This window comes from Rhinoderma darwinii, chromosome 3 (assembly GCF_050947455.1).
Source record: "Rhinoderma darwinii isolate aRhiDar2 chromosome 3, aRhiDar2.hap1, whole genome shotgun sequence".
NCBI lineage: Eukaryota > Metazoa > Chordata > Amphibia > Anura > Rhinodermatidae > Rhinoderma > Rhinoderma darwinii.
In genome coordinates this window covers 83163249-83179098 of record NC_134689.1, presented here as the reverse complement: position 1 = coordinate 83179098, position 15850 = coordinate 83163249, and the positions used below count along the sequence as shown (strand labels likewise).

General features: G+C 37.4%; 1 protein-coding gene across 8 annotated transcripts in view; it reads left to right on the top strand.

Annotated features, from left to right (window-relative positions):
- The window catches only part of TENM2 (teneurin transmembrane protein 2), a 2339501-nt gene that overhangs the window by 284422 nt on the left and 2039229 nt on the right, over positions 1–15850 (top strand). For all 8 annotated transcript variants that reach the window (XM_075856427.1, XM_075856426.1, XM_075856423.1 and 5 more), the window contains exon 2: positions 5909–5995. The gene's annotated coding sequence lies outside the window, so the exon portion shown is untranslated. The remainder of the gene's footprint in view (positions 1–5908; positions 5996–15850) is intronic.

The window sequence follows — 15850 nt, the reverse complement described above, 5'->3', positions numbered from 1 at the left end:
TGCTTTCTCCTTTTCTCTGCCAGGAAATTTATTATCATGGCTTTGAATAAATTTTACATGGTGTGGGGTCTGAGAATCAAATGTTCCTCATTAGCAACTTAAGAAGATGATGGAATGTCTATAATAAGAATGGTGTCTATTAAGTTATTTTTCTGTTTATAGTATATAGCTCGATTCTATAGATGAAAGGCGTGGGTGCATGTTTTAGAATGAAAGGATGGTGAATGAGATGTGTTTAGAGTGTGGGTTTTATGTTTTTTTAATGCAGCTATATTTCTATTTGAGAATAGTGGGGCGCTGAGCGCCAGAATGAAAGACTTATTTTCTGGGAAAAAAAATGTTCAAATAATTAATGACAATTCTTAATCTCATGCTTAATTGAGACATACCAATAACAATCAAGCACAGAAATGGTACAGGAAGCCAAATCTGCTGAAAGTTTGCCCAATAGAGGCTGTGTAGGAAGAAAAGAGGAGAGAACATAGGACTGATCCCTGAGGAACGCAACAACAAGCGGAAAAGGAGAAAAAGTAGTCAGAGTGAATAATACACTGAATGAGCGGAAGGAAGAAAACCAAGAGAGTGCCAATAGGGTGGAGCATACTGAGTAGGAGTTGATAGTCTAGGCTGCAGATAGATCCAAAAGATTAAATAGAGAATAGTTGCCGTTAGATTTAGCTGAGATCATTTGAGACTTTAGTAAGGGAATTTTCTCTAGAGTATAAAGGGTGGAAACCAGATTATAAAGGGTTGAGAAGAGAGTCAGTAGAGTATTTGGTGAGAGTACACCAAGCATTCCGGGAGTTTAGAGATGAACGAGAGATTAGAGACAGACCGATATTTAGCTGCATCGGTCAGATCAAATCATGTTTTTTTCAGTAATTGGTTTGTAACAGCATGCTTAAAAGAGGAAGGAAAGATCCCAGAAGAAATAAATATTGAAATATTTAGTTAGGTGACTAGTGAGATGATGAGGTGCGAGGGAATAAGATCACTGATGTAGTTAGTAGGGGGAGAGAAAGGGAGGAACTGGTGAGGTGAGAAATGGGGGTTAATAGACAACTGCCACTTGCAGGGATAATGGAAGGAAGAGTCTAAGAAGTAGACTTCAAAGGAGGGGAATGTTACTGATGGTACTACGGGAATGACCTGGAAAGTTTAGTATGGGTAAAGATGCATGCCTAGTCATCCACCCTGCCTGTTCTCCATTCTGGGGATATGAGAAAAGCGTAGACCACCATAAGATGGAAGCAGTGTCATACTGTTGAAGCCATGTTTTTGTGAGAGCCAGGAGGTTGAGAGAGTTTGAAAGGAATATATCATGAATAAAAGTAAAGTCAGTTGCACACTGACCAAGTATTTCAAAGTGTGCATTTCGTTATTTAGAGGCGCACGCCTCTTTATAAATATGTTGCATCTTCGTCTGTCAAATCACCAGTAACAGAAATGTATTTCACCTACGAACAGGTGTGAATATCTGCTATAACTTACGCTAGTTTGTGTCGTAAAGTATAGTAAATGTGTCGGGCCAAGGGCAGCCCCCTTCCGATAAATCCTACCACTTCCAATAAGCCCCACTCTCTTTTAAAAAAAGTAGTGTCTTAGGCAGATTATGGTAAAAAGTCATAAATTATTGCGAAAATATAATTTAAGATTTATTAAAGCCAGAAAATTGGCGTAAATCCCTTAATAAATTTCCCCCTATGTATCTTTTGTAAGTCAACAACAGCGTGTAAGAGTTGTGTACCCATTGCCTACAAGCTTGTCTGAATGTTTTGGCTAGGGCAAGCAACAGAGATCTTGCACCATGGTTGGCAGGAAGCATACCTAATAGGTAAATAACTAATAATTGCAGTTACTGATCTTTAGTGTTACTGAAACAAATTTTTTAAAACGGAAACTCTATAACTTCATATGGCTAGCCTGATTTTATATAGCATTGTACTTTAATTCTGTGTACTGTACTTCTATCAGCCTTACCCACTGACAGGTGAAGTGCATAACATTTATTATCTTGTGACTATGGCACTTGTCAAAGGGTGGCATATATTAGTCAGCAAGTGAACAGCCAGTTCTTGAAGGTAATGTGTTGGAAGCAGTAAAAATTGGCAAGCGTAAAGATCAGAGCCACTTTGACAAGGTCCAAATTGTAATGGCTAGATGCCTTGGTCAGACCATCATCAAAATAGCAGGTCATGGGGATGTTCTTGATATACAGTGGTTAGTACTTACCAAAATCGTCCCAGGGACAGGGTCATGGATGCCTAAGAGCTACTGTAGCACATATTGCTAAAAAAAAATAATGGTGGCTATGATAGAAAGGTGTCAGAATACACAGTGCATCGAAGATTGCTGCATTTGGGTTTGCAGAACCGGAGGCTGGTCAGAGTGCCCATGCTGACCCCTGTCCACTGCCAAAAGTGCCAAGAATGGCCCCGTGAGTATCAGAACTGGACAATGGAGCAGTGGAAGAAGGTGGCCTGGTCTGATGAATTTCATTTTATTTTACATCATGTGTACAATTGAGTGTGTAGGGCTTGCTTACCTGGGAAAGAGGTGGCACCAGGATGCACTATGAAAAAAATGCAAGGAGGCAGAGACAGTGTGATGCTCTGAGGAATGTTCTGCTGGGAAACCTTGAGTCTTGTCTTTTAAGTGGATGTTACTTTGACACATACAGTACCACCTTCCAAAACATTATTGCAGACCAACGGTATTCCCTAATGGCAGTGGCACCTTTCAGCAGGATAATGTGCCCCTCAATACTGCAAAAATTGTTCAGGAATGGTTTGAGGAACATGACAAAGAGTTCTAGGTGTTTACTTGGCCTACAAATTCTACACATCTAAGTCTGATCAAGCATCTGTGGTTTGTCCTGGGTAAACCAGTTCGATCTATGGAGGCACCATCTTGTAACTTACAGGACTTAAAGGATCTGCTGATAACTTCTCCTTCAGAGGTCTTGTGGAATCCATGCCTCAATGGGTCAGAGCTTTTTTGACACAATGAGGTATAGTAGATTATGCGTTTAAAAAAATCATAAAGTACAGTATATTGGTAGTCTACAAAACGTAAAAGATTTAATTGAAATTCACTTTTCAATTTGCAAAATGTTTCTTTGCAAAATGGTTAAGTCCCTAACACTCAACGTTTAAAATTTAAGAGTCGAAGACTTGTAGGCTTGCGATATACAGCAGCAAGAATTTGTACACATCACAGTTAAATTTAACTCAGAGTGCAACTTCAAATTTTCTCTAAGAGAATTAAAGAGGCTCTGTCACCACATTATAAGTGCCCTGTCTCCTACATAAGGAGATCGGCGCTGTAATGTAGGTGACAGTAATGCTTTTTATTTAAAAAAAAGATCTTTTTTCACAAAGTTAGGAGCGATTTAAGTTTATGCTAATGAGCTTTCTTAATGCCCAAGTGGGCGTACTTTTACTTTCGACCAAGTGGGCGTTGTACAGAGGAGTGCATGACGCTGACCAATCGGCATCATGCACTCCTCTCCATTCATTTACACTGCACTAGCGATATAGATATATCGCTATGTGAAGCCTCATACACAAGCCCTAACATTACTACAGTGTCCTGATAATGAATACACATGAAATCCAGCCTGGACGTCATGTGTACTCAGAATCCTGACACTTCTGACTCTTTTTTGTGAGATTCCAGCAACGGATACGAAATCTCGCGAGATCTCGGAGCTAAACGAGATTTGGTTTCACGTGCCGGAATCTCACAAAAAAAGATTCAGAAGTGTCAGGATTCTGAGTACACATGACGTCCAGGCTGGATTTCATGTGTATTCATTATCAGGACACTGTAGTAATGTTAGGATTTGTGTATGAGGCTGCACTTAGTGATATAACTATATCGCTAGTGCAGTGTAAATGAATGGAAAGGAGTGCATGATGCTGATTGGTCAGCGTCATGCACTCCTCTGTACAACGCCCACTTGGTCGAAAGTAAAAGTACGCCCACTTGGGCATTAAGAAAGCTCATTAGCATAAACTTAAATCTCTCCTAACTTTGTGAAAAAATATTGTTTTTTTAAATAAAAAGCATTACTGTCACCTACATTACAGCGCCGATCTCCTTATATAGGAGATAGGGCACTTATAATGTGGTGACAGAGTCTCTTTAAGAGGCGTCAGTGGCTTTCATTCCCAAAGGGGACAATTGAAATTGCTTCTTGTGTTGGCCTAAAGTGTGCTGTCCACCATCCCTGTGATAACAGAATTGCTTGCGCAAGCTTTCTGAAGAGAGCATCTTGATAGTGTGCACTTTTTTATTTTTTTAATATTTTCCTATTACAAAGATGTTCCAGAAGAGTGGCTATCCATTAGCCATCCTTGTTTTTAACGATTTGATGCTCTTGTCACACTGTAGGCATTTAACTTCCCATATTTGACAGAATACAGAAACCTTACTATGCATTTTTTAATCTAAGACTTCCTCTTTTTTTATCCTAATCCCAACTCACAATAAGAGTCAATTGGGCAGATGTATTATTACTGTCTTAAGACAAGGCAGGAAGAAGATGCACAAAATTTATCACTGTGGCGCATTCTGTATGATAAATTTGGCGCATCTTGCTAGAAATGTTAGCCACTTTTCTGTTCCTTACCACACCCCTTGGTTGGCTTACTTTGGATGAAAATTTTTATGCAATTTTAATGCACTTGGCACATTTTAAACCACACCCCTTTTTGCTAAACTGCACCCCTTTTTCTAGAAACTTTTCACAACTGTCTAGTGAGGCACAAAAAGTTTCTAAAAAAAAAAAGAACAAATCCGGCACAAGACATGTACGCCAGTTCTTCGGCAAAAATTAAGCCAGAATTCTTTTTTTAAAATTTTTACTCCTTGCCTTGGCTAAAAAAACAAAAAAACAAAACCTGCACCACAGACTGCATGTGTGACGCCAAGTGCATTAAGCTGGGGCAAATGTTTCCCTGAGTAAGGCTTTGTTCACATTAACGTCAAAGCTCCATTCTGACGTTCCGTCTGAGCTTTCCGTCGGAACGGACCCCTGACTGACACAAACGGAAACCATAGGTTTCCGTTTCCATCACCATTGATTTCAATGGTGACAGATCCGTTGCCAATGGTTTCCATTTTTCTCCGTTGTGAAAGGGTTCCGTCGTTTTGAGGGAATCAATAACGTAGTCGACTATGCTTAAGAAAGGCTCACACTGAGCTGTTGCTGGTTGTGCTGCCTCAATCTCTTCTTTCCTATATATTGACGGGTCATTTGACTGTGACCGAAGAGGCGTGCACCTACCATAGTTTACCCGACCGCTGCTAATGATTTTTGCTTGGTCTATTGAAATCAATGGTGATGTAAACGGAAAGCTCAGACGGAACGGAGCCTAAAACCCACAGGGTTAAGGCATTGCTCACAAGAGAACAAAGAGAGATAAGGACATGACAACACTAGTGCATGGAGATAACCAGGTGTTACAGTTAGAAATTGTATTAACATTTTTTTTAAAACATTCAATGGACTAAAAAAACAGCTTTTAGCAGATGTTTTTGTTTTTCAAAATTGGACATAGTTTTAAAATGTTTGGGATAAACATATGATAATCCTAAAAATTCAATACACAATGCATTCTTCAGAAGCTTGTTCAATTATTAGTAAATTGCAAAGTAAAAAAGGGTACTTTACAATTCCCTCTGGTTCATTTGACATACTGATTCAATGTCTTATCAGACGAGAGAATTCATGTTCATGCAACATTTGTTTTTGCACATCTACCAAGATATGAATTCTGTTTCTACTGTGATAGTATATGTAAACAGAATATTAGTTTGAATTTCTACAAAATAGATAATAATATTTATGGCAACTAGTTCCCATTTTCTGTAAATGTATTTTAAATTTCTTTTTCTCCTACAGATGCTTTGAATCACTTGTAAAAGAAGGTTTTTCAGCAATTGCTATTCAGCCAGTAGACAAAATAAAATCTTCGCTCATTGGAATTCGGTAAGGTGGACCCGCATTACTGTATTTCTAGTAAGAATTTCCAAATTTTCTTCATTAATCTTTAAACATTATGTAACAAATGATTGTTTAACTACTCTTATTTTTTGACAATTACGTTTATGTTATACTTGTGGATTTTAACACTTGCCAAGCTCTCAATTTCTTTTAATTTGTATTGTTAAATAATTAATACAAATTAATCATTGGTTAAATACATAATATAATAATAATAACAACAATAATAATAGTAATAATAATAATAATCAGAATTATATCAGCTTTTTTTAATACATAATACAAATTCAGCATTAATTCATTTATTTGAATCACTTAATTTAACCTATTTGAAATAATAATAAGATATTACTGAAAAAAAAAAATCTGTAAAAAAAAAAAAAAAAAAGGAGGAAAGAGAAAGCAAAACTATTTATTACATCCCTGTTTATTTGCTAACTGGTCTCTTTCCTACTTTATTATTTGAGCTTCTAACCCAGGGTGCCTCTTTAGACAGATAGATGAGTTAATAAACGTAGAGGTTATTTTTTACACATGTGGTCTAGTGTTAACAGTTGGCAGCTTTAGGGGCTTCCAATTGAGTAGGGAAAGCAGAGATCTCCTCTGGCAGTCCTTATAAGCATAGAGGCTGGACTGAAAGAAGATGATTGAGGATTAAAGACTTTTGGAAGAAACATAAACAATCTTCGATATGTCGATGAAATCACACAGTAATAGCTGACAACGAATAAGACCTAAAGACCCTTATTAGGAAAGTTAAAGAACAGAGTGAAAAGATAAGATCCTCAAATGTAATGATGTCTCTGAATACAAAGATCAGATTTGTCCAGGTTATGGTATTCTCTGTGGTACTCAATGGATGTGAAAACTGGACTATGGACAAGAGGTACAGGAAAAAAAATGGAAACTTTTGAACTGTGGTGTTGGCAAAATCTTCTAAGGGTACCTTGGACAGAAAAGAAAACAAACAGATGGATCATTAAATCAAGCCTAACCTTTAACTAGAAGCACAACTGTCCAGTTTATAGCTGTCTTATTTTGGACATATCATAAGTAGACCAACTTCACTAGAAAAGACAATTGTGCTCAGAAAAGTTGTAGGGGAAAAAGGAAAAGGACGACAAGCAACAATGCGGTTAGATATAATCACAGGAATTGTAACATACCCTTGAAAAAACTGAAGATGCAAACAGAAGACAGGACATTATGGAGAAACACTCCATATGGTTGCCAGGATTCAAAAACAACTAGATCTGTAATTTATAAAGGCGTGTACTTGTCTCCAGAAGTGGAGGATGTGCAGTCATGCCGAAATCATATGGAAGAAGGCACTCCTCTCTGCAGAGTATTTTGCATCTAGGAAGCATCTCATGTTTGTTATGAGGGCTCGCAAAAAATTGATTCTAGGATGCCACTAAAATTTGGATTCAGAAATGTTTTTTAAGAATTACTTGTATAAAATATTCCCAATGGACAATATTGCTACAAAGAACATTGTTAAGTAGAAACACCATATTTTACTGGTGCAAGTTCACTTCAGGAAGTAACAAAAAGCACTTGGTCCTAACTGTAACGATATGCTAAATGGAGAATAGTAGCCAGCGAGAACAAGTGTCTGAATTGTATTTAATCAGGTTACACAAGCTTGATACATTATAATACTTCTCAACTAGTATTTTATTGTGTGATTTTTTTTTGTTTATTACATTGTAAAGTGAAACCGTATAGAAGGAAAGAAGGACAATACGTTCCTGATTGCTTTATGAAAACTTCACACTGTTGCAATGAACACTACACAATAACAACAATTCCAGTATGTACAAATTTTCCATTAAGAAGAAACTCGTAAATATGCTTTCTTTGCTTTATATTGCAAATTTATTACATTGTTGCATATAGCAAGGACTTTGTACAATGTCAACACCTTAAAGAGTTTCTTTTTGGAACATTAAAAGGTTTTTACTTGTATTCAAAAATGTCATATTGATTCAAAGAGATTGTTTGGGTATAGCACTAATTGAAGTCGTGAACTATTATCACTTCCCAGCTTTTTTAAATTTACCAGTGCTTTAAATTCTGTAAATTCAATTGCAGTAAAATTCATATTATCCAACATCCTGAGGACCACCAAAGTGTCTGATTCTCAGAATTGTAGGACTATTGGGCTTTACATGAACACAAAAATTAATACCCACGCAAACATGTGTATATATACATTCATATATTTACCCTTTTGTCTTCTGGTGTCTACACATCTGCACTGACATTGCACTGAAGTCCCAGACTGAGTACTACACAGTTACAACACCGAACAATTACCGAAAAAGTTTCATTGCCATAGAACATGGCATGCAAGTCAGATATAGCTAGCTGCCAGACACTACCTACCACCAGCAGACACCACCTTTTTCATTTCTCACTACTTAAGCATGGGTCTTTTTTCAAGCATGGACCATTGGGTGCTGGATTAATAAAGTATTGTATTAGGGTAGTGAAGTATCTACATTAAATTATAGGCTGACATGTATGCCCTACATGCTGATGTGTAATGAAATAAGTTTGTGTTGCTGTATAATTATGTAGCGTACACATCAAAGGATAATACTGTCAAAAGAAGAAACATTTCATGCCTGATTAACATGTGAATAACCAGAGAGGTATCATGTTTTCAATGGCGAGGATATTTTCTTATGGAAAGTAAATACAAGAGCCTAGGAAAGTAATTCAAATTAGAAATGGAACATCTTACTTACAAATGTAACTGAATATATATCATTTGTAGGCTACAAATGTTCTAACATTCTAAAGTTAAAAAGGATAAAATAATGCTAGACACAGAATATGTATATGAAATATTTATACACCTATCAGCTAAAGTGTTTCCTTGGCAACAGACAGAATACACTGACCGAATATTAACCAAATAATAAATAAAGCAGTCATAGGTATGTACAATCTTTCTATAATAGAAGGTAGAATTCTACATAGGTCAAGGATGCTAGATAATGACTCATACTAGGATGCTTAACCAAACTTCAAGAACAACAAGCACAACCTAAAACTTTCAGTTCAAACTTATCTGTCAGATAAAAATCAGTCGAACTAGACAATTTCGTCAGAATCAGCTAATGATTTAATGTGTATGGGGGTGACTTGACTGTCCCTTGATAGCAGATATTTGGATAAAGTAGGATTAGCATGTTGGATTCAAAAGTCGTCTAACAGCTGCTTGTTCCATCCTCCCCATTGAAACAAACATTCATTCTCAGCTGAAAGGAGCATATGCCCTGTGCACATCATGTTTGGGAGTTCTGTTTAGCATGTATGTTGGAAAGCTCACGTCGTACACGCTAAAAGTGCCTATGGGGCTCCAATAGCCTTTAATGACGATTACGTTAAAGGGATATCAATAAAGTCTATAGTATAGATGGGTGTGTTAAGCAAATGCCCAACAGTGGCACAGACATAGACTATAATGGTATCCGTTTAATGTATACGTCATGAACATGGTCATGAGTGTTCATGACATATACATTTAAAGGGTTATTCCCAAGTTCACTCTTAATTTATTTATTTATTTAGTGTTTTTCCCATATTCAATTTGTTCTACTGCAAATATTATTCCTAGCAGCCTATCTTTTCTATCACACGTTCATCTATATTTGCTGAAATATGGGCGTGTCTATAATGTAATTTTATCTTCTCCAGCAAGCGACGCTGTAATAAACTCACAACGCTGCTTGCTCTATATGTGCGCTCCCAATGCTGCTATAATCAACCAGTCATAGCAGCATCGGTCCCTCCCCGAACGCCTCCACCAAGCGCTCATTCAGTATAAACAGTATAAAATAACTGAATGGCTCCAGATCTACTAAGCATGGGAAAAGATGTCAATGATAAATATTATGAAGAGCGGAGGGGAGGATGAAGTGACGACGAGAGAGTGCGCAGCCATAGCATAGGCGTGGTAACGTGTATGAAGCAAGGAGACAAAAGGGAGAAGTGCGCAGGCGTGGCAGGAAGATGCAAATGGCAGGAGTGGTTGTTTCTATAGGAATGACCATCACAACAAAATAAATAAGATGAGGGTTGCGAGGAGGGAATAACTTCTAAACGCTACACTACAGAAAACAGAAGGTATTTAGAAATATGATTATTTTTAGACACAAAGGTCTTTGAGCATTAAAGGGAACCTGTCACCAGAATTTCATTGTACTATTGAACTTTACTTATCCCTCACTATCCGATGTTATCAAAAGTTCATTGCCGTTATCCCCTCTCCTAAACTCCTCATCCGACTGTAAATAACGGTCTGCAAACATTTTGCGCCTTTTATCGTAATAATCTGGTGTCCCTTTGTGCGCACACACCAGAAGAGGAGATCAATGCACAAGCTCAGGATTTTGTGTGCTGAGGGAAGGCAAGGAGCTGTCAATCAAAAGTAAGGAGGCCGGTAAACTCGGAAAGACTTGAGGAATGAAGATATGACTCTTTTCAAATGAAGATTTGACTCTTTTCAAACGAAGATATGACTCTTTTATGCTCATTAGCATACGGTGTGGGAACACAAAAAAAACTGAATACTAAAGCTACAGAACCGACTAAGAAGACAATTATAGGTTATATAGAAATTATTTTTCACCCACTACCACCTGGTATTGCTGGTTTAATAGGTGAAATGCTGGTGACAGGTTCCCTTTAAAGTATATATTGGGAATAACCCTTTCAGGCATACCATTAAAGGGGTTTTCCAAGTTAAAATATGTATGTGTTAATGCTTTTAACTTGTGAATGTGAATACATTTGTAATGTACTTGCAGTTTCCAAATTGGCTTAGTTTCCCGATGCTGCCGTGGGGCACATGACTGGTGAGGTCACTCTCTGTCCGTTGTGTTTATCATCTGTATACCTGTTAAGTGGTCTAATTATTCAAATTGTCTTCCGGGTTTACGACACTCCACTATTGACGCGCCGTGTATGGGCTGTTCTGTTATACAGCCAGTAACGCGCATGCACGGTCCCCGCTGTTCTGGAGAGAACAGTGTGGACTGCGCATGCGCCTTACTGTCTGTATAACGCACATCGGGAAAAGGGGCCAATTTGGAAACTGTAAGTACATTACAAATGAATTCACATTCCCAATTTAATAGCAATAACACATACAAATTTTAACTCGGAAAACCCCTTTAAAGTCTATAGTGACTGATGCCACAGTTAGGCATTTGTCACAGCCTATGTTTAATGTATTTCTCCAAAGCTTTTTTTTTTACCAGACTATACATTAAACGTAGGCCAAAAACATGATTTGCATTATAATGGAGTTTGGCCGAATTGGTAACACTGTGGAATTGGTTAAAGTGTGAATATCTAAAGTGCTGTAATAATTTGTCTGGTGTATAGGTTAATTCCTAGAAAATGCAGAATTCCCTTTTTACTTTATTTAGTTCACTGTTTATCTGATCAGCCAGTCTACATTCTAGACACAGATGAGTGAAATCTTGAAATTTCACTTCTTCTGTGTTTCGCCAATTGCCAAACATACAGATCTTCATTGGCTAATAGAATGCAAATACATCTTTGTAATAGGAAATTTGTCTGTCCGTAAAACATAGGTAATACAACATTTTTGCTTACCTGAATTCACTCAAATCTCAAATTCTTATCAATATTCATAATACTACACATCATACGCTACAATGCCAGCCATCCTTTATTTTGACCCCCACAAACTTATGTCTAAAAAAATAATGGGAAGGCTATTGCAGGGCTTACTATCATCAATGTATAGTAAAATCTATATTTTAAATATTTTGATTAATTGGTCAATTAAATACACCATCCCGTTTAAAAATTATGCATTCGCAAATATGAAGTAGGTGACATGTCTCACTATACAGTGAAGGAAATAAGTATTTGATCCCTTGCTGATTTTGTAAGTTTGCCCACTGTCAAAGTCATGAACAGTCTAGAATTTTTAGGCTAGGTTAATTTTACCAGTTAGAAATAGATTATAATTTAAAAAAAAACTGAAAATCACATAGTCAAAATTATATAGATTTATTTGCATTGTGCACAGAGAAATAAGTATTTGATCCCCTACCGACCATTAAGAGTTCAGCCTCCTCCAGACCAGTTACACGCTCCAAATCAACTTGGTGCCTGCATTAAAGACAGCTGTCTTAAATGGTCACCTGTATAAAAGACTCCTGTCCACAGACTCAATTAATCAGTCTGACTCTAACCTCTACAACATGGGTAAGACCAAAGAGCTTTCTAAGGATGTCAGGGACAAGATCATAGACCTGCTCAAGGCTGGAATGGGCTACAAAACCATAAGTAAGACGCTGGGTGAGAAGGAGACAACTGTTGGGGCAATAGTAAGAAAATGGAAGACATACAAAATGACTGTCAATCGACATCGATCTGGGGCTCCATGCAAAATCTCACCTCGTGGGGTATCCTTGATCCTGAGGAAGGTGAGAGCTCAGCCGAAAACTACACGGGGGAAATTGTTAATGATCTCAAGGCAGCTGGGACCACAGTCACCAAGAAAACCATTGGTAACACATTACGCCGTAATGGATTAAAATCCTGCAGTGCCCGCAAGGTCCCCATGCTCAAGAAGGCACATGTACAGGCCCGTCTGAAGTTTGCAAATGAACATCTGGATGATTCTGAGAGTGATTGGGAGAAGGTGCTGTGGTCAGATGAGACTAAAATTGAGCTCTTTGGCATTAACTAAACTCGCCGTGTTTGGAGGAAGAGAAATGCTGCCTATGACCCAAAGAACACCGTCCCCACTGTCAAGCATGGAGGTGGAAACATTATGTTTTGGGGGTGTTTCTCTGCTAAGGGCACAGGACTACTTCACCGCATCAATGGGAGAATGGATGGAGCCATGTACCGTCAAATCCTGAGTGACAACCTCCTTCCCTCCACCAGGACATTAAAAATGGCTCGTGGCTGAGCCTTCCAGCATGACAATGACCCGAAACATACAGCCAAGGCAACAAAGGAGTGGCTCAAAAAGAAGCACATTAAGGTCATGGAGTGGCCTAGCCAGTCTCCAGACCTTAATCCCATTGAAAACTTATGGAGGGAGCTGAAGATCCGAGTTGCTAAGCGACAGCCTCGAAATCGTAATGATTTACAGATGATCTGCAAAGAGGAGTGAGCCAAAATTCCATCTAACATGTGTGCAAACCTCATCATCAACTACACAAAACGTCTGACTGCTGTGCTTGCCAACAAGGGTTTTGCCACCAAGTATTAAGTCTTGTTTGCCAAAGGGATCAAATACTTATTTCTCTGTGCACAATGCAAATAAATATATATAATTTTGACAATGTGATTTTCTGTTTTTTTTTTTAGATAATCTATCTCTCACTGGTAAAATGAACCTAGCCTAAAAATTATAGACTGTTCATGTCTTTGACAGTGGGCAAACTTACAAAATCAGCAAGGGATCAAATACTTATTTCCTTCACTGTACATAGCGGTTAGAAATCCCCCTTCCAAGTACAATTATTTGTATTAAATTTCTTGAATATCTTAAATATCTTGAATGCATCTCAAACTAAAGAAATAACTTTACAGTTCTCATGTAGAAATGGGCGATATATATAACATTGACATGCTTTCATTTTTCAGATCTATGCAAGTACTACAAAATAAACAATCTAGAGACAAAAATTAAAGGAATACTTTAGGAAAGTGCATACACTGTGTTAGGCCTAGTGCATGGCCTGAGGGAATATTGTATTACACAGGAGTTCAAAGAAAAACAAAGGGAAAAATCCCTGTGTCATGCACCGCTCCTCAGGCCGTACAACACAATGTATCAGTTTTGCCCAGAATATTCATTTAAATCTTCTACACACACTGGTTGTCGATCAAGGTGGGTTATTGCTCGAGGTGCCAGTCAGCATTGTTTTTCTTGCCTGACATCCCATATTTATAGTTTGGTAGCCACTTAGGATCATATATGACATTACTATATATAGCAAAAGGAACATACAGTCCTTGTAAAAAAAAAGTCAAGATCATGAACCAATTGTTATTGTTATTGAGCAATATAAGAGCTAACATTTTCTCTCTCTTGTCAGTGATGAAAGTATATAGTCCTTTATATAGTATAACATAGACGCTTATAGAAAACTCTTCAGAGTTTCTTGCTCATGGGGACATGATTTATCTTTCTTTAGTTCTATTTAGCCTGTTAATTCACTAAGAAAAATAAATTAGAGATTTTCTTATTGTATTCCTCATTGATGTGATACTGTCACCTCTAGTACAATAACAAAACAACACAGTATAGTTATGAAGAAAAATTATGCATTCAACAAACGTTAAAATTGCAACTCAGTGTTTTATTCAACATGCTCTGAATGTCTTTTATAGCCTATTGCTAAATGTCTATTTTGGAAAGTCTTTTATAGTCTATTTTTTTTAGAATGTACTTTGATATTAATGGTAGAAAACGACATAAACAAGAAAATGTCTATAATCTGCATTTGGAATCCACTCTACAAGTTGTCTTAAAGTGGTTGTTCCATCTAGAACAACAATGAACAAATTGTCAGGGTCTTAGCTTCTCTAACTCCTGATGATCAACTGTGATTGCCAGACACAGGGCGGACACAGACAACCGAGTGTCCCTGTGCAAAAACAGTATGTGGGCCCCTTTCTGCCAGCATACCCGCATCTCTTGTCATGTTTAAAATGAATAATGACTGTAAAAAGGATCACTCTGGAAAACAGCCAGATAGTCTAACTTTCCACTGCATAGAACATCCACAGTAAATGGGTTAATGAAAACATCTCTGGTGGGCAAGGGTAGTGTAGTAAAGGGGTTATCTCCCTCTGAAGGGGTTAACTATCTGTACTGAACTCTATCTTCTTGTTATTCTGTCTATGACTCTATAGAGTGCTCAGACATACAGATACTGTGTCATAAGCTATCAGCCAATCACAGAGCAGCTCAGACAATCATCGAGGCTCTGTGATTGGCTGACTAGGATGATGCAGTTTCTGTGTAATATTTCATGAGAGACCCTCAGAGAATGTGAGCTCAAGAGGAAAGAAGCCGAATGCTTGTTTGAAAACACCCTGTGGTCGAGTGATGAACAAACTTTACAGACCATATGAAGCTCTCTGCGGCCGTGCATGTTCCATCGTCATGGAAATGTGTCAGCCTCATCTGACAAAATGGTAGTGAGACAACGCTCATTCTCTATATTGGTGACGTCCACATATAAGACATTTATGGCACATCCTGTGGATATGCCATACATGTCTATAGCGGGAAAACCCCTTGAAATGGATAGAAGTAAGATATTTGTAGAAGGGTCATTCATTAATTTAGTATTATTTGGTGCATCACTTTATTTCATATTTTACTGTTAATATACATAAATATAAAATGAATTATCTATTTTCTTATAATAAAAAGAAAATATAAAATAAAAAAAGCCACGTTTTAATGCCTACTATAAATTCAGAATTCAAATTTGTTCTGCTTTTTTTTTTATCAAGGTTGTTAGTAGTATTGTTATTGTTCTGCATTGTAAATCACAAAACTGACCTTCATTTGTGTCATTAAGCGTCTTTAACAATACAGATTTTTCCATAATATGAGTCCTAGATTGAACAACCTTAATCCTTCAGTACATGCTTTAAAATGTTGTTTTGGATTAAACAAAATTAATATTGACAGTAATATACAGAGCATTAGGGAATAAAATGCAGTTTATTTGAACAATCCAGTTTGTAAGAATGGTGACAACCCTTCCCTGTGTATTTATGTTTAATATTGATATTTATTTAACTGGGCTTTTCTAC